This window comes from Mustela nivalis (genome assembly GCF_964662115.1).
Source record: "Mustela nivalis genome assembly, chromosome: 11".
NCBI classification, from domain to species: domain Eukaryota; kingdom Metazoa; phylum Chordata; class Mammalia; order Carnivora; family Mustelidae; genus Mustela; species Mustela nivalis.
Genome location: NC_139030.1, coordinates 70,843,076 through 70,864,535, shown reverse-complemented (window position 1 = coordinate 70,864,535; position 21,460 = coordinate 70,843,076). Strand labels below are relative to the sequence as shown.

The 21,460-nt window shown below is 47.1% G+C and overlaps 1 protein-coding gene and 1 long non-coding RNA gene across 2 annotated transcripts in view; one reads left to right on the top strand and one right to left on the bottom strand.

The window, feature by feature from the left end:
- The window catches only part of RAB17 (RAB17, member RAS oncogene family), a 45,730-nt gene extending 34,655 nt beyond the window's left edge, over nt 1–11,075 (bottom strand). Inside the window, exon 1 of the mRNA XM_082691048.1 lies at nt 10,942–11,075. The gene's annotated coding sequence lies outside the window, so the exon portion shown is untranslated. The remainder of the gene's footprint in view (nt 1–10,941) is intronic.
- On the top strand, nt 226–11,111 carry LOC309844349. The gene is made up of 3 exons (XR_014300625.1): nt 226–499; nt 5,166–5,273; nt 10,977–11,111. It is a non-coding gene; the product is annotated as an uncharacterized lncRNA (long non-coding RNA).
- Nucleotides 11,112–21,460: the final 10,349 nt, after the last annotated feature.

The following is a 21,460-nucleotide window of genomic DNA, read 5'->3' as shown; positions in this document are numbered from 1 at the left end:
TGGCACAGAGGCCACCGGTGTGGCCAGGATGGGTAATACAGCCCCATCCCAGGAGACGTGCCCTGTCTGGGGATCTGTGGGGGAAGGGGTGCTTCCCTGTCCTCCTTGGGCTTCCTTATAGAGCTGGAGTTAAGGATCAGACTCGGTGTGACGGATGGCTGCAGGACAGATCTTCCAGAATGTTCTTATCTCCTAGGGCCTTTGAGATAAGCAGAGAGGGTCACCTGCCTTGCCTCAAAACCTTCACCCCTGCTTATCTCAATGGAAAATTCCAACAGGGATTTCTGAACACCAGTTAAATTCCTCAGCTCAGCAATCAGGCCGGCGCTTGGCTGCCTGACAGGCTGGGCAGAGCAGACGAAGCAAAGTCCGGCCCCGAGGCGTCCAGGACCCAAAGGCCAGCACAGGGGACTGTGCAGGGAGAGGCGACCACCTCAGCTTCGGACCAGGCCTCACAGTCCCGTGGGAGCAGGCAGAGGAGATCGGCTCACCTGACCAGGTGAGAGGACAGGGGCAAGGCAGACTCCTTTGGGGAGGAAACATCTGACACACCAAAGACGGACCAGAAACTTCCCTAATGACCCGCGGAAGGAGGGCTTTCTGAAGGGAAGCGGCTGAGCACAGTGAGAGGAGTGAGGCCACAGGGGACGCTGTCGGAGCACCCAGAGTCTGGGGTGGGCGCCCAGAGAGCTGAGGATGGAGGGGCCCTGTTCCTAACGACTTGCGCAGTTCCTAACGACTGGAAACATAACAAAAATAAAGTAGCACCTTTTACTGCGCACCTACTATGTGCCAGGCATTGTGCTGACCCTTGACTTGGGATTCTGATCTCATGGTCACCCTCATGGCAAACCCACCCTGGGAGCCACAGCCAGAAGGCCGTTCCACGGGCCCTTCCCTCACGGTGCCCATTCTTGGGGGTAAGAAGGTCATAGGGCCCCCCACTTGTAAGGCACAGTCCCAAATCCAGAGATGACGAATTCCTCACCCAAGTAACCCCACCACCCTCCTACAGGGCCCACATGGGCCTCTGTGCTGGGTCCACTCTACTCCAGCACAGGCTGCCACCAGGGTGAGCACGCAGTCTCCTCGTGCCCAAGAGACCAGCGATGGGGAGTATGGGGGGAGCACATCAACCCCGCTCTGTGAGAGACAGACGCAGGTCGGGAGCAAAGGAGGCCAGTGGGGCTGGGCCGTCATGTCCTGGCAAGCGCTCCTGGGAGCTCTCGGGTTCTAAGAGCAAACCTCGACTTCTGGATTCTTTTGAAGGTATACCGGTCAAAGGAGGAGGGTGGGACATATTTAATTCAGCAACGTGTGTGCTTGGCTTCATTTGTCACTTTTAAATGCTCAGATGGTTGGTATATGGACTACGTTTTGTGTGCCTGCCCCAGTCCCTGCAAATATTAGGGGCGGGCCTGACGGTTTTATCCCACTTCACAATTGAGGAAATAAGCCCAGAAAGGGAGAGGTGGCCCAGAGAAGAACAGCAAGTGGACAAGTCCCACAGTCAGTGGGAAAGAGAGAGGAGGAGCTAAGCAGACCTGGCCGTGAGCCAGCCCCCCACCACCCCCACCACCCGCCCCCCCCCAACCCCCCCCCCGCCTCCCCCCCCCCCCCCCCCTGCCTCAGAGGTTTGGTGGGAGGTAGTCACCATCCCCTGGCCCCGGGGCACAGAGAGCTAACCTGCTCCCGCCCCTACCTCCCCCATTCCTCACTCTCATCCCTGCCTTAGCCAGTCTTCCTTCCTGTAGAGTGCTCCCATCAGCAAGTAGACAGACTCTCCCCTGCACTGTGTCCCCCTTAGAGCTGCCTCTGCCTGGGTCCACATTCCCTCTTCCCCCATCTCTCCTGACCCTGCTCCCAGTGGGCGTGGCCACCTCCTGGCCCTGGAAAGTTCTCGATGATCCTGTGGCCTCCAGGCTGCCCAGGCCATCAGCCCTCTGCCCTCACCCCTGTCAACGCCAGCCCCCCATTGCAAGCACTTTCTTCTAGTGGCTTTTTGGACCCACCTTGCGGCCACGGATCCTCCTCGGTCCCCTTGGCTGGTTCCTCCTCCTGTCCAGGACCTGCACACCCTGGGGGTCACCGTCCCCCTTCCATCTCCTGCACCCCTCCTCCCATCTGTTCTCACCACCCTGCAGGGCATGTAGAATGCTGCATGTATGCCAATGGTTCCCCGATGGGGTCTCCCTCCTAGCCCACCCCTGGCAAGTCCAGAGTCCTGCACTAGACTGCCTCCCCGGCATCGTCCCTCAGATGCCCACTGGGCTTCTCAGCTTACTGAGTCCAAACTTCACATCCTGGTTTGTTCCCCAAACTTACTCTACCTGCAGCCTTTCCCATCTTGGTTAATGGCATCTCTATCCTTGCATTTCATTTGCTCAGTTCGAAGTTCCCCATCTCACCCAGACCAGCAGCTCTGGTCCTTACTGTGGCCCAGAAGACCTTGGTCATCTGTCCGCTGCCAGCATCCCTCATCTGTGACCCCTGACCTTGTTCTGCTACTCTCCACTGGCCACAACCACCCTGATTCCCTGTAAACGTCTCCTTGTACATGCACACATGGCTCACCCACCCTCTTAACCACCTCAAGGCTGTCTTTGCTTCAAGAAATGACCATAAACTGGGGACAGTGGGTGGCTTGAAATAGTTCTGGAAGCTAGAAATCTGCAATGAAGGTGTTGGCAGAGGGACTTCCCTGAGGAGCCTCTGAGGGATACTCTGTCCCTGGCCTTCCTCCTGGCTTGAGGTGGTTGCTGGCAGCCTTGGGGGTCCCCTTGGCTGTGGCTGCCTCAGGCCAGCCTCTGCCTCGTCCTCACATGGCTTCCTCTGCGAGCCTCCTCTTCTCACAAAGACACTTGCCTTGGGTTTCGGGCCCCCTGGTTGGTTAGTCCAGGATGAGCTCATCTTCAGATCACTACTTAACTCAATTACATCTTCCACCAAATGACGTCATGGTCACGTGTACGCTGGGTTGAGACATGGACACATCATTCAGGGGGCCACAGTTCGGCCCATAAAAGGGCCCGCTCACCCATCACCCTCTACAGGGGACCTTCTCTGACCCACTGACCCAGGGGCTCCTCACCCTACAGCCTCCCAGTATTTTTATCTGTGACACGACAGCTCACATACTTTATATTTTCCTTATTGCCTATCGCTGTCTCCTCCACCAGGCTATAAATGCCTAAAGGCTGGATTTGGTAACTGTCCTGATCGCTGTTGTAACCTCCAGGCCAGGAACAAAGCCTGGCACATAATAGTCACCAGGAGAGTAAGGGCCGAACGAATATTTACATGTAAGTGTGTAGAGAAATTCTGTGTGCACGATTTCAGGATACTGCGGGATCAGACTGCGTCATCCGCGAACCCAGCATGAAGAATTCCTGAGTTAGAAGGAAGGATTTCTGAAGACAGGAAGACCTATTTTTTTTTTAAGGTTCTTTTCTTTTTTTTTCAAATATTTTATCCATTTACCCGACAGACAGAGATCACAAGTAGGCAGAGAGGCAGGCAGAGAGAGAGAGGAGGAAGCAGGCTCCCCGCTAAGCAGAGAGCCCGACGTGGGGCTCGATCCCAGGACCCCGGGACCATGACCCGAGCCGAAGGCAGAGGCCCCAACCCACCGAGCCACCCAGGCGCCCCAGGAAGACCTATTTTTAAAGTCAAAACTAACATTACAGTTAATGGAAAGGCAGCAGGAATATTCTAATTAAAAACCGGCGGCCAAACAACAATTTCCTGTCTAAATTTTCCTTTTATTATTATTTTCCATGATATTGTATATCCCTGTATACACATTATGACAGCAAAACCAAAGAACAACAACAACAACAAAAAAAAAAGAACAAAAGAGAAAAAGAAAGAAATTAAGATAAGAAAGAAGGATGAATGTCATTATTTATGGATAATTTTATACTTAGAAAATCCAAAAGGATGTCAGCTATAATATTACTAAGGATAGACTTTTAGAAAGTAATCAGATAAAAAGTAATTAAATTATCAAACATTAGTTGATGGGAGACACCGGAAGACTGGATACATGAAAACACTTAAGAAGCTCACAGAGATTGAGCGCCATGACCTTCACACTTCCTCTAACCCAGTTTCACGCATCACCACCTGCCATTGCATTAGCATGCTTGACAAAACGTAGAACAATCTACCTGTCAAGCCCAGGCTGTTGGAGAACCTACACCCCAATTCTCGTCTCAGTGGGATAACGAGTTTCAGCTTTCAAGTACACCACTTATAAATAAGTGTTCTGAGCACAGCCCACGGTGGGACAAACTCATGAGCATGAAAACAGCCCTCATCCTTCCCGACACATGCCTTCCAAAGGAGTTCTGACGTCGCCTTCTCTCCCTGCTCCCCAATCCCTGCTTTGCTCAGGACTTTCTCTCCCAGCCACCTGGTTCCAGGCCTCGTTTGCTGACTTGGGTGTGCGGGTGGTGAGCGAGGAGTTAAAGGGGGGACAGACACACAAGTGCAAAGTGAGAAGGCCTGTCTGCATGTTCATGCTTCCCATGCATGTCTTTACAACAGCATACAGGGTTGACTGCCTTCTGATTTAGAGGGTCTGGTCCATTCCCCTTTAATGTAGTTAAGGATTTGGTTCTGTTCAGTCCACCATCTTGCTGTTCATTTCCTATTTGTTCCCTCTCTTCTTTGGTCTTTTGTTCTTCCTTTGGAGGTCATCAAGTATTTGTATTTGTACAAATGTTTGTACTTGTGTAACTATTACACAAGTGTGTGTAGTAGTCCTTTCTCTCTCCTTTAGTGGTTTCTTAAGCATAATATATCTTATTTTCCAGTTCTCCAGTTTCTCCTGGGTACATTTTTTCTAAATCTCTTCTGAAATCATGTGTCTTTGCCTCTTCTATGATCTTTCTTTCCATACAGATTCTTGACCATATTTGTCAGAGTATTTCTTTTTAAAGATTTTATTTATTTGACAGACAGAGATCACAAGTAGGCAGAGAGACAGGCAGAGAGAGAGGGGGAAGCTGGTTTCCTGCTGAGCAGAGAGCCCTATGTGGAGATCGATCCCAGGACCCCGAGATCATGACCTGAGCCAAAGGCAGAGGCTTTAACCCACTGAGCCACCCAGGCGCCCCCTTGTCAGAGTATTTTATTTATTTGTTTATTTTTATTTTTTTAAGGAGGCCCCACGCCCAACCTGGGGCTTGAACTCACAACCCTGGTTCTGAGAGTCACAAGCTCTGCTGACAGAACCAGCCAGGTGCCCCTGATATTAACTCCAACATCTGGTTAGTTTGTGGGTTTGTTTCTATTGATTTTTGTTTTGTTTTGTTTTGTTTTGTTTTTACTTGCCCCTGGGTCACATTTTACTGCTTTTCCACTTGTCTGGGAACTATTGGTACGTATTAAATATCGTGAATGACAGGTTGCAGAGATTCTGGATTCCTTTCCTTTGGAGAGTGTTGACCTCTTTCTAGCAGATGGTTAAATTACTGGTGGATCATCATGAACCTGTGGAAACTTTGTTTTACACCGTCGTAGGGTGGGACCTATTTTGTTTTGCCATTAATCCTAGGGTCAGTCTTAGTACTGGCGCATAGTCTTTGCTCCTAAACTGAGGCCCTTTTGAGATCTCCGTGGAAAGCCTGGGGCATCTACCAAGTTCCTCTACTTGGCAGAACTTAAACTCCAAACTCTGTCTTTCCTACAGTGGGCAGAAGATGAGGTTCTAACATCTCTTCACACCCTACAGGCTTCTCGAAGTCTTACCTGTATGTGCACTGTTGAGAGGTCAGCTAAGGATTTGAGGACAATCAACGTGAAGTTTTGGGGGGCTCTCTCTTCTGTGGTTCTCTTCTCTTTAAGATTCTATTCCTCCACCCCAAAATAGCAGGATACACATTCTTCTCAAGCTCATGTGGAACATCCACCAAAATAGACCACATTCAGAGCCATAGAACACACCTTCACCAATGTAAAGAATAAAAATCATACAGTGTCTGCTCTCAGTGCAACAAAATTAACCTGGAAGTCAGTAACAGTAACTGGAAAATCCCCCAATACATGGAGATTCAATAATAGAATTCCAAATAACACATGAGGCAAAGAAGAAATCTGGAGGGAAAATTAAAAATGTCTTGAACTAAGTGAAAATGAAAATACAACTCAATCAAAATTTGTCAGATGCAAGGAAAATAGTGCTTAAAGAGAAACAGATAGCTGTAAATGCACACAATTTGAAAAGGAGAAAGATCTAAAATCAATAATCTAAGCTTCCATCTGAGGCAACTAGATAAAAAAAAAAGAAGAAGAACAAATTAAATCCAAAGTAAACAGAAGAAAAGATACACTAAGAACTGAAAGAGATATCAATGGAATTGAAAATAGGAAATCAATAGAGAAATTCAAAGAAACCAAAAGCTGGTTCTTTGAGATCAATAAACTCATAAGCCATTAGCCAAGCTAAGAAAAAAGAGAGAGGAAACAAACTATTCATATTGGAAATGAAGGAGGGGACATCACTATAGGCCCATGGACAATAAAAGGTTAAGGAAGGAATACTATGAACAGCTCTACACCCACAGAAGTAATGACCTAAATGAGATGGACCCATTCCTGGAATGACAATTTGCTGAAACTCACACAAGAAGAAATCATCTGAATAGGCTATACCTCAAAGAAATTGAATCAATAATTAATAATCTTTCAAAACAGAAAGCAGCAGGTCCAGATGGTTCACCAGTGAATTCTACCAAACATTTAAAGAAGAAATCATACCAATTCTCTACAATCTCATTCTAAGGACAGAAGTAGAGGGAATACTTCTGAACTCATCTAAGGACAGAAGTAGAGGGAATACTTCTGAACTCATTCTATGAGACCAGCATGACCCTAATACCAAAAGCAAAGACATTATAAGAACACTAGAGACCAATATCTCTCATGAACAGATGCAGAAATCCTCAACAAATATTAACAAATTAAATCCAACAATGTGTAAAAGGAATCATTCAACCACGACCAAGGGAGATTTAGCCTAGGTACAGAACGCTAGTTCAACATTCAAAAATCAGTTAACGTAATACACTTCATTACAAGGTTGAAAAAGAAAAATCACGTGATCATGTCCATAGATGCAGAAGAAGCATCTACAAACTCCAACACCCATTCATGACAACAACTCTCAAAGTGAACTAAGATGCTGCGCCTTATTTTTTAGCCAGTCTGGCAGCCTGAACTGAATTCCCTGAATTTTCAGACTTATCAGTTCTAGAGGCCCTGCCCCGAGCACAACAGGGAGGTCCTCAAAGGAAAGTCGTATCAACACAGATTGCAACCAGAGTAGGTCCCAGCCATTCCAGGCTCTGTGCTGGGGCTTTTACCGACCCCACCCTTGACTGCTTACAACCTCCTGTGGCCTAGGCCTGCCTTTATTCAGGAACCGAGGCCCAGAGAAGTCAGAGACCTGACCCAGGTCCCATAACCTGCAAAGCAGAGAGTGGGCTCCAAACCCAAGTCTGTCTGATCCCAAGGCCACGCCTTGAACTTCCGTCTGTGCTCGCTCGCCAACCCGTCATAGTATCTTCTCTGCAGTGGGGGAGGATAATGCAAAGGCCAGGGGGGTCCTATGCTGGTCTCCACAGGGAGTGGAGGTTCCAGCGCCAGGGTGAGAGGTCAGAACCCATTCCCTTCAGTGCTCCCCCAAAACCCATCCTATTGTAAAGCATGGGGAGGAGTCCTGCACCAGCTGCTGGTTGGGGAGCTGGTCTCCAGGTGGGGGCTCCTGACTTATACTGGTTCCTGCCATCACCCTAAAGCTCCACATTATCAGCTCCATTCCCTCTTTCCCCGGCTGCAGGGTCCCCAGTCCCTGCCCAGCCAAAAGGGACAAGACCACTGCATTGTTGGTTCTTCAGCTGTATGGAGTGACAGGGACTTCAGTGAGATTCTGGCCACACAGTAGATCTTCTGGGGCCTGTGCTGAAGGGATTCAGGACTTGCTGCGGTTCTAGGGACCAAATGCTAATCTGCCACCTCTTAGAGTCCGACTGCTGTCCTTTTGTTCCTTCTTGGTCTCTGTTCTTGTGGCAAGTGCTCAACAAGAGAATATGATCGTCCTAGTTAGTCACTTGGAACTAACAAGTGACGTAGTGAGTGTGTGCTCATGTTACAACCATTGTCTCTGTTGGGTGAACTTCATGCACAGCTCCTGTTGGCTGGGGCCCAGGAGGGCTGGGGGCATCTCACAGCGTCTGAGCCACACTGTCCTTGCAGCCACTCGTGGGGCCAAGCTCAGAAGGGCCTGGGCTTGGTCTGATGTTCCGTCGGGAGATTAACCTCACCGAGGGCCCTGGTTGGATTACGTTCTGCACTAGTTTCCTGGGGCTGATGTAATTCATGACCACACACTGGGAGTCTTCAAATAACAGGAATGCGTCATCCCATAGTCCTGGAGGCCTGGAAATCAAGGTGTCTGCAGGGTTGGTTCCTTCTGGAAGCTCTGAGAAAGTATCTGTTTCACACCTATGTCCTAGCTTCCAGTGGTTGCTGGCCATTCCCAGTGTTCCTTGGATGTGAATGTGGGGGGATGTTCTTCAACCTAGTTCAAATGCCTAGAGTCCAAAGACTTCTCTTGGTTCAGGAACCCCCAACGGTCTGGGCCTACGCAAACGCCCAGCTTGCTTTTCACAGAGACAGACCTACCAGAAAGCACATCAGCTGACCTTCTCATGAATACTTATGGAATCCAGGGTCTTATGAGTTGGATGTGTCCCCCCAGAATTCATATGTTGAAGTCCTAATGTCCAGTACCTCGGCACAGGACTTCATTTGGACATAGAGGCAAACAGAGGTCATCAGGTTGAAGTGAGGTCATCACAGTGGGACCTAATCCAGGGTGACATGTGTCCTTACAAGAAGGGGAAGTTAGGCCAAGATGGAGGAGATGTTTCTACAAGCCAGAGAATGCCAAAGATTGCAGCAAATCACCGGAAGCCAGGGAGGGGCAGGGGACCGATGCTCCCTGGCAATCTCCAGTATATTTTGAAAACATCCTTTCAGAGGCAAGTTACTAAATTAACACAAGCTACCAGGAATAGAAGGGATTTTATTAGCCATCTCCTGCGGCTGCTCTTTGAAGCCCAGGACAGCGAGCCTGGAACCCGCCTCTCTACCTCTCCGTGCTCACAGCAGCCCTCAGCTCTGGGATAGACAAGGAGTCAGCCCTGCCTGGCTGTCAGTCGCTCTGTCCCCACCCCAAACTCACATACCCATGGCCCATCGACTGTGCAGTCGATGAACATGAATAAACATCTGAGCAAAAAGGGGGTTCCTTGGAGCAGGGCAGACAACCCTCACAGTAATGGCTGTTACTTTAACAATGATCGTAATAATGATTACTCATGCTGTGCGCAGCCTACAAACTCTAAAACGTGACTACCAGGCTGGTTTTATATTATTTCAATGTATCAGGGCAAATGTACCCAAAATGCATTCTGATTCCAGAGAGGAAAGATAGCGGAGGCTGTGCTGAAACCATTGATGTATCCTTACAAAATCCACCTGCTGAAACCTAAATCTATCCCGTCACCACACCCCCACTCCCACCCCCACCTTATGGTATTAGGAGGGGCAGCCTTTGAAAGGGGAGTAGGCTATGAGGGCGGAGTCATCATGAATAGGATTAGAGCCCTTATAAAAGGAACCCCAGAGGGATCTCTCCTCCCTTCCACCAGGTGAGGACACAGCAAGTCCCTGATCCGGGAACTGGGCCTCCATTGGGCACCAAATCTGCTAGTGCCTTGATCTTGGACTTGGTAGCCTCCAGAACAGTGAGAAATAAAGGTCTGTTTTTTGCAAGCCACTCCGTCCATGGCATTCTGTGAGAGCAGCCTGGAGGAGACAGCCCCAGAAAGCTCCAAGCAGGGCACCCAGCTTGGTGGCTGAATCACCCTGCTGCAGTCTGGCAACCAAAGAGCCCTTGACCCATGTCTGGTCCAAAAGACCCAGACTCTGTTACCCCCACAAGTGGGCTCTGTGCATTCTAGAGCTGTGAGATATGATTCGAAGAAAAGGGCCCTGTGGCCAGTTGTATAGAATGACCATTCCTTGCAATCCCTTCTTGGAGAGTCAAGAGAGTCAATGCACATCTGTACTTAAAAGAGCCTATGCTAAGAACAGGTGCAGCCTGTTCAACCTGATTTAAACCAGCATTTCCAACATTACTGGATCCTAACTGCCTTCTCCATGAACTGCCTATTATCATGCCTGGAACTAGTAGTAAGGAAATAGGTGGGGGGATACCACCATCCTGATGCTGGCCCCTCGTTCGGCCCCTCTTGGACAGTGCGTTCCTCCCGGAGGCTCTGTGTGCCCCTTAGGATCTAACACTGAGAAAGTCCAACCTCATGTTGCATTAGTGACCTGCACCCATGCCTGTTACTCCACCTCCACAGCCTCAATGGTCCACTCCGCTCAGCTTCTTCAGATCACCAAATCCCCCTCCCCCAGAGGGAAGTTCCTTCTGGCACTTCGTCAACACTCCACCTCAGGTTACTCCCAGAACTAGACCGAACACCCAAGAGCAGCCTGACCAACATATTCCTCTTGCATAAGAGATCTCAAAACTTATCCCTCATGAAGTATTTATCAAAAACCTTCTCATGCCCCCAGAACTGTGCCAGAGGGCTGTGGTGCCACAGAGAAATGTCCCTGGGAGCCTACTGTGTCCTGAGAAGGCCAAAGAAAACTTCAAAAAATTAAAGAGTGCTGTAAGTTAAATTATTCACACCAGCAATACAATAAATGCGGCCATAACAATATAGAATGAGCGCCTGAGAGCATAAGGACAACCCAAATCATTGAACATGGCCATGCCCATATCCCCACCTAGAAGTGCAGGAGATGCCCTCCCTGGAAGAAATGCCAGTTTGGAAGCAGGTGAGGGAAGGCAGGTACCTGATCTGCTTCCATGTCTCTTTTCTCCTCTCTAGGTTTGCTCTGAAGGTTTCTTGTCCTAAATAAAAGGAGCCTTGGGTAGATGGTTATCCTCCCCAGAACATGGCGGGATCCAGAAGACAGTTTCCCAGGGGGCAGAACTGGAAGCAGACACTGGGCCAAGATTCCACAGCAGAGGCTCTTTGTACCGGGACCAGCAACTCTAAAAGCCCCAGTAACCACAGAAGGGCTACCATCAACAGTGAGAAGGCAGGTGGGGCGCCTAGGCCGCACCATCGGCGAACCATCTGACTCCTGATTCCGGCTCAGGTCATGATCTTAGGGTCTTGAGATCTGCTTAAGATTCTCTTCCTCTTCCCCACCCTTCCCCCCTCCCTTACGCATTTGCACTCTCGATCTCTCTCTCTCTCTCTCTCAGAAAGGAAAAAAAATAAATAACAGTAAGAAAGAGGGTCTTCAAGTATGCAGGAGAAGGCTTTGCGTCCGGTTGGACTCTACCAAAGGTTACCCACCTGCCTTGTTCCTGGAGGACTGTCAGTAAATATTTACTGAATTGATGAGTGAACAAGTGCATGGTGGGTAAATGAGAAAAACAAGAAGTTAGACTTGCCCCCCAAAGAAAGCCAGCAGAGTTCAATGGCCATCTGAGTGAAGGAATGAATGACATATTTCCTTTAGGAACTGAAATAATTCAAGTACCTTGCACATTGATGGTTTCCTCCACAATGCTTTTCTCAACCACCCAGAAGGACAAAAGCAGAAGCAGAAAGACTGGGAAGCAGAAAGTTAATGATGTACTCTGCTTGCACACACATGCACACACATCTGCACAGACACAAAGAGAGGTGCACACAAGCTTACCTGCAGATATGTGGCCTGGACTGTTTCTTCTTTGCTCTCCTCTCTCAGGCAACTCATAAAAGTGTCCCCTTCTCTGGGCTTGTTCTGGAGGGTGGCCCTCCTTCCTGGAATCAGCCCTGGACCGTCTCCCTGCCCAGTCCCTGCCTTTCCCACCCCCACTCTCCTCCCCAAGGCCAGAGGCCCTCCTTCCTTTTGGGAGCCGTGTCTCCTCTCTGCCCTACTAGGGCAGCTGGTGGCTTTGATCAATAGCTAATGTCTGGTGCTGATCAAGGATCCAGAGTTCCTTTCTCAGAATGACAGGACTGATGTTCCCAGAGAGGACACAGAGATGGTTACGGGGGAGAAAAAATAATTTTCCATCTACCCTTCTGAGTTCTTGGCTGAGAGCCCTGTAATATAATACAGAGTAACAAAGAGAAAAACAAACAGAAGTTTATTAATATGTGCACCCCATGCATACATGGGAGATACACACACACACACACACACACACACACACAAAATTAGTAACTCTCCAGGTGGCCCAAGGCACCAGCTGAAATGCCAATCTTCAGCCAAAGACAGAAGACAGTGTGGACTTCCAGTTATGGGGAGGTCGGCAGGAAAAGCACAGTAGGCAAGTATAAGGTTGTGCGAATTTGAATGGCACCTTCTCCGTAGATCAGAGTTTCTGGTGGTTTAGAGTTAGCTTCTCTTCCTGGTAGAGAGGGAGACACCCCCACCTGCAAGAGCTGCCTCTGTACATGCAAATTTCTCTTGCAAAAGGGCGACTGCTACTCTGTGCTCTGAACTTCTCCTCTGTCTGTTTCTTAAAATAATCAGCTCAGAATAACCCTCACATCCAAGAAGTACATTTTGGGGTGACATAACCTGCTACCTTTCGCGGTCTAACATTTTGTACTTAGGGCAGTGAAATCATGGCCGCGAGGCCCATGGAACAGCAAGGGTGCTATGCCCAGCTTCCCTGCCCATGCTTTCCTCCACTACAGTCTCGTCCTGTGGGAAAAAAATCATATCCATGCATGAACCAGGTGCTCCCTCCTGATTTGCCAGGGAGAAGCGCCCTTGGAGAAGGGCGCTTCTGTACTTGACTCATGTTTTGGCTCCTTTTGCAGCCTTGAGACCCACTGAAGACAGGAGGTGGGTCTCGGTCTCCTTCTTCTCTCCTGTGCGCTCCCTGCATTCAGTATGTGCTCTGATGCCTGTGTACAGGTGGAGGACTCCACCAGGCACTCTGCGGGGTGGGGGTGGGGGGTTCTCTTGATCATTCCAAGGATCTTATTTCACATTTTGATTACATTTTACCATGAGTAAGAAAACTGTTTCTGGGGAAGAAAACCATACAATCTTTGTTCTGCTTGAAACAAAGCTGAATTTTTTAAACTACTTGTAACAAAATGTTATAAACTGTTCTTTGTCTGGGGAGGTGGATATAAAGAATTCACCTTGAGCACAGGATGCAAATGAGTAAGTGGCAAACTATTTTTCTATTATGTTCCTAAAATAGATTGGGTGCTGGCAAGGAGGCTGCACCTTGGCCCCGAGCCCTGAGCACTGTTACAGCTGAGAGGGAAACCAGGCAGAGCGTGGGCCCCTCCAGAACGTTTTCAATTGGTCAGTGCTATCTTCAAGTGCAGAAATTTCCACTGATTTTTTTTTTTTTCCCGGAGACAGTCCTCAGAGCATTATTCCGCATAACAAAAACTTGGTGAAATGTTTGTACGGTTTCAAAATTGGCAAATTGAAGACATGGAGTGCTTTTAAAAACCACTGCCAAAAATATGGCAATCATCTTCCCATAATAATGAAAAAGACCTAACACATCTGTGCTCAATTTCCGCTTTGAAGGATTGGGGGAGAGTAATTGATAAGGACGGTGTTTTGCTTCAGGAAAGGCTGCATCAGCTAACTGCTACATATAAGCAGGGGAAGGTCATGGTAACTCCCCCCTCAGAATGCGTCCCCAGATTTGCGGGCATGTGTGCAAACCACCAGATCACACAGGGACCAGCCTGCACCTAATGTCACCCAGGCAAGTGCCAAGCAGAAAACAACAGCAAATCCAAACACAGGGCAAAATACCCCGGTTCTGCCTGAGTCTGGAAAAGCTTCCAAGGATTAATTGTCCTGGGGGCAGGGGTGGGGGTGGGTTTCCAGATTCCATTCACAGCAAGCAGAACAAGACAACCTGCACGGTAGGGAAATCATCTGCTTATCTTGGGGTCCTGATGTTACCAGGGGTCCTTCTGCAGGAAAATTGTGTGCCGTGGGTATCTGAGACCCCACAATAAATGGTAGGGAGGAAGGAAGTAGATGGAACTACCTCAACCTGCTGAAGTCTCCCAAAAGATGGATATCAAACACACTGAACACCAATTGTCCCTTTGTTTATCCAACATCTCCACGTCCTGGAGGAAGTGAGGTGTCCAGGTAACTTGTTGGGCACCCCCTTAAGCTTTGGTCCCTTCAAAGTCATTAGAGTAAAACTGACTTTGATTTGATGCCTGAAAGGCAAATGCATTCTTCTGCTTTCAGCTTCTGTTTTCAGCATTTTTGTTGTTTGCCCTTTTAAAACACTTTTTTTTTTTTTTTAAGATTCATATCTTTATTTTAGAGAGAGAGTTAGGGAGGGACAGAGGAAGAGGGAGAGAGAGACAGAGAAGCAGACTCCGAGCTGAGCATGCCAAGCTCCCGGTAGTTCAACCGCAGGATCCCAAGATCCTGACCTGAGCTGGAACCAAGAGTGGGAGGCTTAACCAACGGAGTCACCCAGGTGCCCCTAAAACACTCTCTTGCATGAAGTATAATTTACATGTAATACAATGCACGAATGTCAAGTGTAGGTGCAATTCCACATGCAAAACTCTTCTGACAAATGCCTACATGCAGGTCATGTGGGGCCACCAGCTGGTTTCAGCTTTCCTGGAACCGTCCCTGTCGGACATCTCAGGAAGCCCTATTGCCAGGTGAACCTGATCACCCTATGCAGCAGTCACCTCACTGCAGGTCCAAAAGAGCACCAGTGGCGCTGGAGTCATCCCACCCTCCCCCACACCTCCCACCCCCAGAAAGCAATCACTACTCTGCCTTTTGGAATCAGTCAGTGCTCTGTGTCTGGTTTCTTTCACCCAAAGATTCATGCATGTTGCTGTTTATAAGCTTTGTCAGTTTCTGCTGCTGTGGGCTAGCACCTCTGCCCCCATAATGATCTTCTCCATTCCCGTGTTGTTAGGCCCTGGGTTGGTTTTCAGTGTTTGAGTCCTGGGAATATTCTCATACACATCTTCTTGCGGACATGTTTTTACTTCCCTTGGGTAAACACCGAGGAGTTGCATGCCCGGATCACACGGTGGGTTATGCTTCTAAGAACAGCATTCCGACTCTCCCACTCACAATGTCAGAAAGTCCCATGGGCTCCACGTCTTCAGCCATACTTGCTCTCACCAGACTTTTCCACGACAGACATTCCAGCAGGTGTGAAGTGGCGTGCAACTCGGTTTTAGCTTGCATAGCCTTGATGATAAGGATACTGAGCACCTCTCCAGTTAGCCTTAGAGTGTTTGTGTCTATCCTTATATGAGGTGTCTGTGCAAAGCCTACAGATCTCTTGCCTATTATTTATTTGCTTAATCATTTCATTTTTGTTTTTTCATCATGGTAAGTGTACTCTTTAATCCCCATTTCCTCTTTCATCCATCCCTCTGGTAACCATCAGTGTGTTCTTTAGAGGTAAGAGTCTATTTCTTGGTTTGTCTCTCTTCTTTTTTTTTCTTTTGCTCATTTGTTTTGTTTCTTGAATTCCACTTTGAGTGAGATCATACAGTATTTGTTTTTCTTTGACTCACTTATTTCATTTAGCCTTATACTCTCTAGATCCATCCATGTTGTTGCAAATGACAAGATATCATTCTTTTTAACAGCTGAATAATGTTCCATTGTATGTATACACCACATCTTCTTTATCCATTCTTTTATCCATGGACACTTGGGCTCCTTCCAGAGTTTGGCTCTTGTAATAACGCTACAACAAACATAGGGGTGCATGTATCCCTTTGAATTAGCGTCTTTGTATTTTTTGGGTAAATACCAGTAGAATGACTCCTCGATCATAGGGTGGTTCTATTTTTAATTTTTTGAGAATTATCCATGCTGCCTTCCACAATTCTTGCCCATTATTTGAAGGACTTATCTATATTTTTCTTATTAATTCATAGGAAGTCTCTATATATTCTGGATAAAAGTGCTTTGTTACATCTATACATTGTGGATATTTTCTCCCAGACTGTGGCTTGTTTTTTATTTTCATAACCAAATTTTTAAATAAGCACAAATGTTTAATTTTGATGAAATCCAATTTCAGTTTTGTACTTGATGATTAGTGTACCTTATCTAAGAAATGTCTGCCTAACCCCAAGGTCTCAAAGATCCTCTCCTCCATTTTTCTCCCAGAAATTTTATAGTTTTAGCTTTTAGGGTTAAGGCCAAAATCTATGATTCATTATTGTGTTCATTGTGCAGTGAGAGTCAAGCTGTATTTTGACTAGGGATAGCCAGTTGTTCCAGACCCACTTACTAAAAAAGACTTTCCTCTCTCCCTTAAAATATTTTGGTGTTTTTGTCAAAGGTCAGTTGACTACTGCGGCGGTCTGAATCTCTGGCACCTGGTTGTTTGAGGGAGTTTTTTTAGTGATTTTTCTTTTTGTCCCTCCGTTTTGGTAATTTTACTGACCATTCCTCCAGTTCAGTATCCTTTCTTCAACATTATCCAATCTATTCATACTATTCAATGACTTTTTCATTGCAAATATATTTCCCAGTTCTATAATTTCTATTTGGTTCATTTTTACAGTCCCCAAATCCATCCTGAAATTCCCTCTACTTTATCCATTGTACCCATCTTTCTGTTATTTTATATTACTCATCTGTTAATTTCATCATCTGAGTCACCTTTGAGTCTCTCCTGGTGAGTTAATTTTCCTCCCAGTCACATTTTCTTGCTAAGAATTCTTTATTTCTGCTGGGCACAGTGGGCAGGATCTGCCAGCAACTCTGGATTCTGTTATCTTCTTTTGAAGAGTGCAGACTTTGCTTCTGTCAGGGAGTTACCTTGATTTCATGCCAACAGATTTGCTGGGAGTCAGTCCTGCCTGTCCTATCCCTTTGTCCTTGAATGTGGTCTTACTGTTAAGGCATAGTCCTTCTGGAGTTTCAGGAAAAGGCTCAAGGTGTTTGCTGCTTCCCTCTAACTTGGTATGACTTGAGTTCCAACTTCATCTCCCCAGTACTAGACAGCTTCTGGAATATCTGCTCAACCCAGCTGTCACTTTCTTCTGGTTGCCTTGGAGTCTCACCTCACACCTACTTCAGGACTCAGCTATGCGTTTTGAATAAGTTACTACACAGATCCTGAGGCTCAGTCCTCAAGCCAGCCCCCTTCTCTGGGACTTTCTCCCTAAATTTCCCAGCTGTACTTTAACCTCAATCCCTAACACCTAGCTCCTCAGTCCAATTGTCTTCAGTTCTATTCCCAGCTGAGGCCAAGAATGTCCTCTGAGGGAGTATTGTCACTTTTACAGGTTATGGCTATAAGCCTCTCTAGTCTCTGGCTGCTTTGATGACTCTCCAGTGCCTGTGAATGGCTCTTTTTTTATATTTTGTTTGAGGTTTGTAATTGTTGTCGGCAGGAAGGTTAGTTTGATATAAGCTTTGTCTCCATTGCTAGAATCTAAACGTCCTCTGACAGCTGTTCTTAAAACCACCTGAAGTATAGTTAATAAATCCCATGTTAGGAGAAAATTTATTCCATTGCTTGTCAATAAGTATCTGCAACATTTCTCCTCCACAAGTTGAAGGGAACTGGGTCTTCACATCCTCTTTCCAACAGCATCTTATGAAACGGCTTTTTATACCATCAAGCCACAAACATTTTCTGGGCACCTGTGGGTCCATGACCCTGAATAAGGCTCTCTGGGGTATGAAAAGGCAACCGTGGTCCCAAGTCTCAGAAATTCTCACCTGGCAGAGCCACTCGAAGGAGCTGTCTAAGGCACTGACCCTGTGTGCAGAAGGACAGCCACCCTCAGGTTTCTCCCCAGACACACACACAGCACATAAGTATCCAGGTGTGATGTCCTCCTACCAAAATGCCTCATTTGTGCAAAATTCCTGCCACTGGGGAGCACTCAGTAGGGATATTACTATGGTAATATTATTTAGAGCAAACAATTTCACGAACTCCAGCATTTCAACTATTGCTAGTCCTACTTTACCAGTGACACATGTCACACCCACTGGGACCCTCCAGACCTGCCACCACAGCCCCAAGGGTGCTGTTTCAGAACCTAAAATGTACAAGACAACAAAAGGATATTTGAGAATATGATTCTGCCTAGCAGTAGAAAGGCTTGAACAGGGACAATAGAATGGGAGTCAAATGGCTCAGGACAACTTCAAAGTATCCTCCTTTAAATTTGAATTTGAATACAAATTTCCTGTTCACATGCCTTTTTGTAGGGAGCGGGGAGAGGAATCCAGCTTTCATCAGATTCTCAAAGGAGTTCACAATCCCCCCAGATTTAAGACTTACTGTTTTTTTTTTTTTTTAATACCATGAACTCAATCACTAAATATTTTTAAATATCCCCCTAAATATGTATATATTTATTTATGTATAAATTATCCTCAGGGTACCTGGGTGGCTCAGTTGGTTAAGTATCTACCTTTGGCTCGGGTCATGATCCCAGGGTCCTAGGATCCAGCCCCACATCTGGCTCCCAGCTCAGCGGGAAAACTGCTTCTCCCTCTCCCTCTATGTGCTCTCTCTGTGTCTCTGTCTCTTATATGAATAAATAAAATATTTTTTTAAATTATCATCTTCATAATCTATCACCATTGGTTAATAAATCAAGGAACAATAGGCACTTAAAATGAAGCTAATCATTAATGATAGGAAATCTAAATTCAAGTTTCACAGTTTCTGATGGTTACTATCTGTTCTTATCATATCTAATAATCTTACACTGAGGTCAATGAACAGCTTCTACTTGGCCTAAAAAACCTGTATCTTGTTTTCCTATTTGTGATTTGGGGGAATTACTTTTTAAAGAATCTTTTAAATCCTTTGAAGCTATTGGTTTACACTTTGAAAGTTAGTTAAAACTAGGTTGTGTAATTCATAAATCCATTTAACTTCGCTAATTCAAATACATTAAAATACTCTGAAAATGATCTCATGAGAGAGAAGGCCCCTACCAGCATGGAATACCTTGTGTATCATTGTGACATGACAGGAGGCCACTTCAAGTGAGGTAAACATATCCAATATTAATATGTAGGGGCTCATGTTAAATTATGGGGCCATAATATCAAACTACTCTTTGTCATAGAGCATTTTTATTTTTATTTTAGAATACATGTTTATAGGGGTGCCTGGGTGGCTCAGTGGGTTAAGCCTCTGCCTTCGGCTCAGGTCATGATCCCAGGGTCCTGGGATCGAACCCCACCTTGGGTTCTCCGCTGGGCGGGAAGCCTGCTTCTCCCTCTCTCTGCCTGCCTCTCTGCCTACTTGTAATCTCTCTGTCAAACAAATAAATAAAATCTTTTAAAGAAATAAACTACATGTTTATAAAAGTTTTAGTATACTACTCTTCCTGTACCTCAATGAATTGTCTTGTGCACACCACCCCTGAGACCCCAAGTCCAGGGGCTGATTCATGGCAAGGTGAATCCACAGGTATGACGAGTGAGCCAAGTACAGACCATCAGGCATCCGCAGAGATGCTGAAGGGGGAGAGAAGGGGGAGAGATGAAAGAAAGAAAAAATCGAACTTAGGGGAGAAGTAGGAGTCCAAGATGATTGTAAAGTTTCAACCCCAAGAGACATGAAAAAGTAACTGGAAATGGCAAAATTGGGTTGGAAGGGAATATGGAACTACTGGTCTACCTCAGCTATGCTGTGTATGAGCTGCTAAGTGAGGAAACAGACAAAGGTCAGCTGGCCCCTGGAGACAAGCCGGTCACCTGCCAAGCAGAGGATGCGCAGATTCTGACCTCAGCCAGCCTGTTTGGAGCATGACTTCAGCTCCATGTTGTCCACTGTCTCTCAAGTCATCTCTGTGAGGGGTTGTGATTCTCCCCAGCCATTCTCTAGCTGTCTTCCAAGTGAAGTCATTGCCATCTCACGTTCATTGGAAGAGTAAGGCTAGAAGACAAGTCAAAGAAATTGGGGGCAGAACTACAAGCAAGTCTTACTCAGTGGACCCGAGTGAGTCACCCCTCAGCCCATGTGACCTCCCACAGAGGTCCTGCAGGTGGGATGATGCCCCCGGAAGTGCTCATTAATTCCTCCCTCCAGCCAGCCCGCAGGCTTGCCTAATGAGGTCCCAAACAAAGGGAACACTGTGCCCAGGATGGAAATTCCATGTGGGTTCCACTGTGGGGTGTCATTCACCAAGGTTGTCCTGGCTACCACCACTTTGTCACAGACCTTTCCTGAAGGTGGCATCTGTTTCTTCGTGAAAGACCTCAGCATGGGGCTTAGAGATGAACATACTGATTCTCTCGGCCTGGACATGGGGCCTGTGATGCCTGTTTTCTCTCTCCTGCTCTGAAATAACCCCTCATGGGTAGCATAAGCACCTGAAGTAGGAACACAGGAAAAGGGCTGCATGGGAGGGGTTTTGTGGCCATAGTGGCCCAACTATGGAGAATTCTTCTAGGTAGAAGTAGGTTCCTCAGTTCCTCTCCATGCAGGAGAGACCAAGCGTCCAGGGCTAAGAAAGTTTCAGCTTCTTGAGGCACCTGGGGCTCAACCTGATTGGAAAAGATCTCATAGCTTGCTTTCTTTCTTTCTTTCTTTTTTTTTTTTTTTAAAGATTGTATCGATTTATTTGAGAGAGAGAGACAGATATGACAGAGACAGAGACAGAGAACATAAGCAGGAAAGAGAGGAGAAGCAGGCTTTCGCTGCTCAGGGAGCCCAATGTGGGGCTCGATTCCAGGACTCTGGGATCATGACTTGAGCCAAAGGCAGACCCTTAGCTGACTAAGCCACCCAGGTGCTCCCAAGATCTCATAGTTTTCTACCTCCACCCAAGGGGCTCTGAGAACAGGGGAGACCACAAAGCAGCCTAATGTCTCTGCCCCCTGCCCCACCCCACCCAGCAGGAGCTGCTGCCCACCATTCATTCCAGACCCAGGTCTTTGGGGCCAGGATCTGGAGGGACCATTCATTGACTGCCTGAAATACCTCTCTACATGGATTGCCCCCCAACCCCCTATCGCCTGACAAAGCAGGCATTAGCATTTCCACTTAAAGGTAAACACGGACCCTAAAGGGACAACCAGCCGGTCTGAGAGCACATGGCCAGAGAGGAGGAAAAAGCACCTGCCCTATGGTCTGGGAGGTCATGAGGTCATCGGACCTCATGAGGATCAGCAACACCGGTTCTGACAATTCCCAGGAGTTGGCTCTTTCTCAGGGGTGGGGGAATGAGGAGGAGAGGTGGAGGATGAAATTTACTCTGTTGTCTAAGAACACTGCCTAGGGGCTAGGACTGTTTAGAAACACCTCTGGCCAGTCCTAGGGAGGGAGTCCTCTGTCTCTGGATGAAAGCCAATGGGGACGATGAGTAGGAAGGTCAGGGAGTGAACTCAGTTC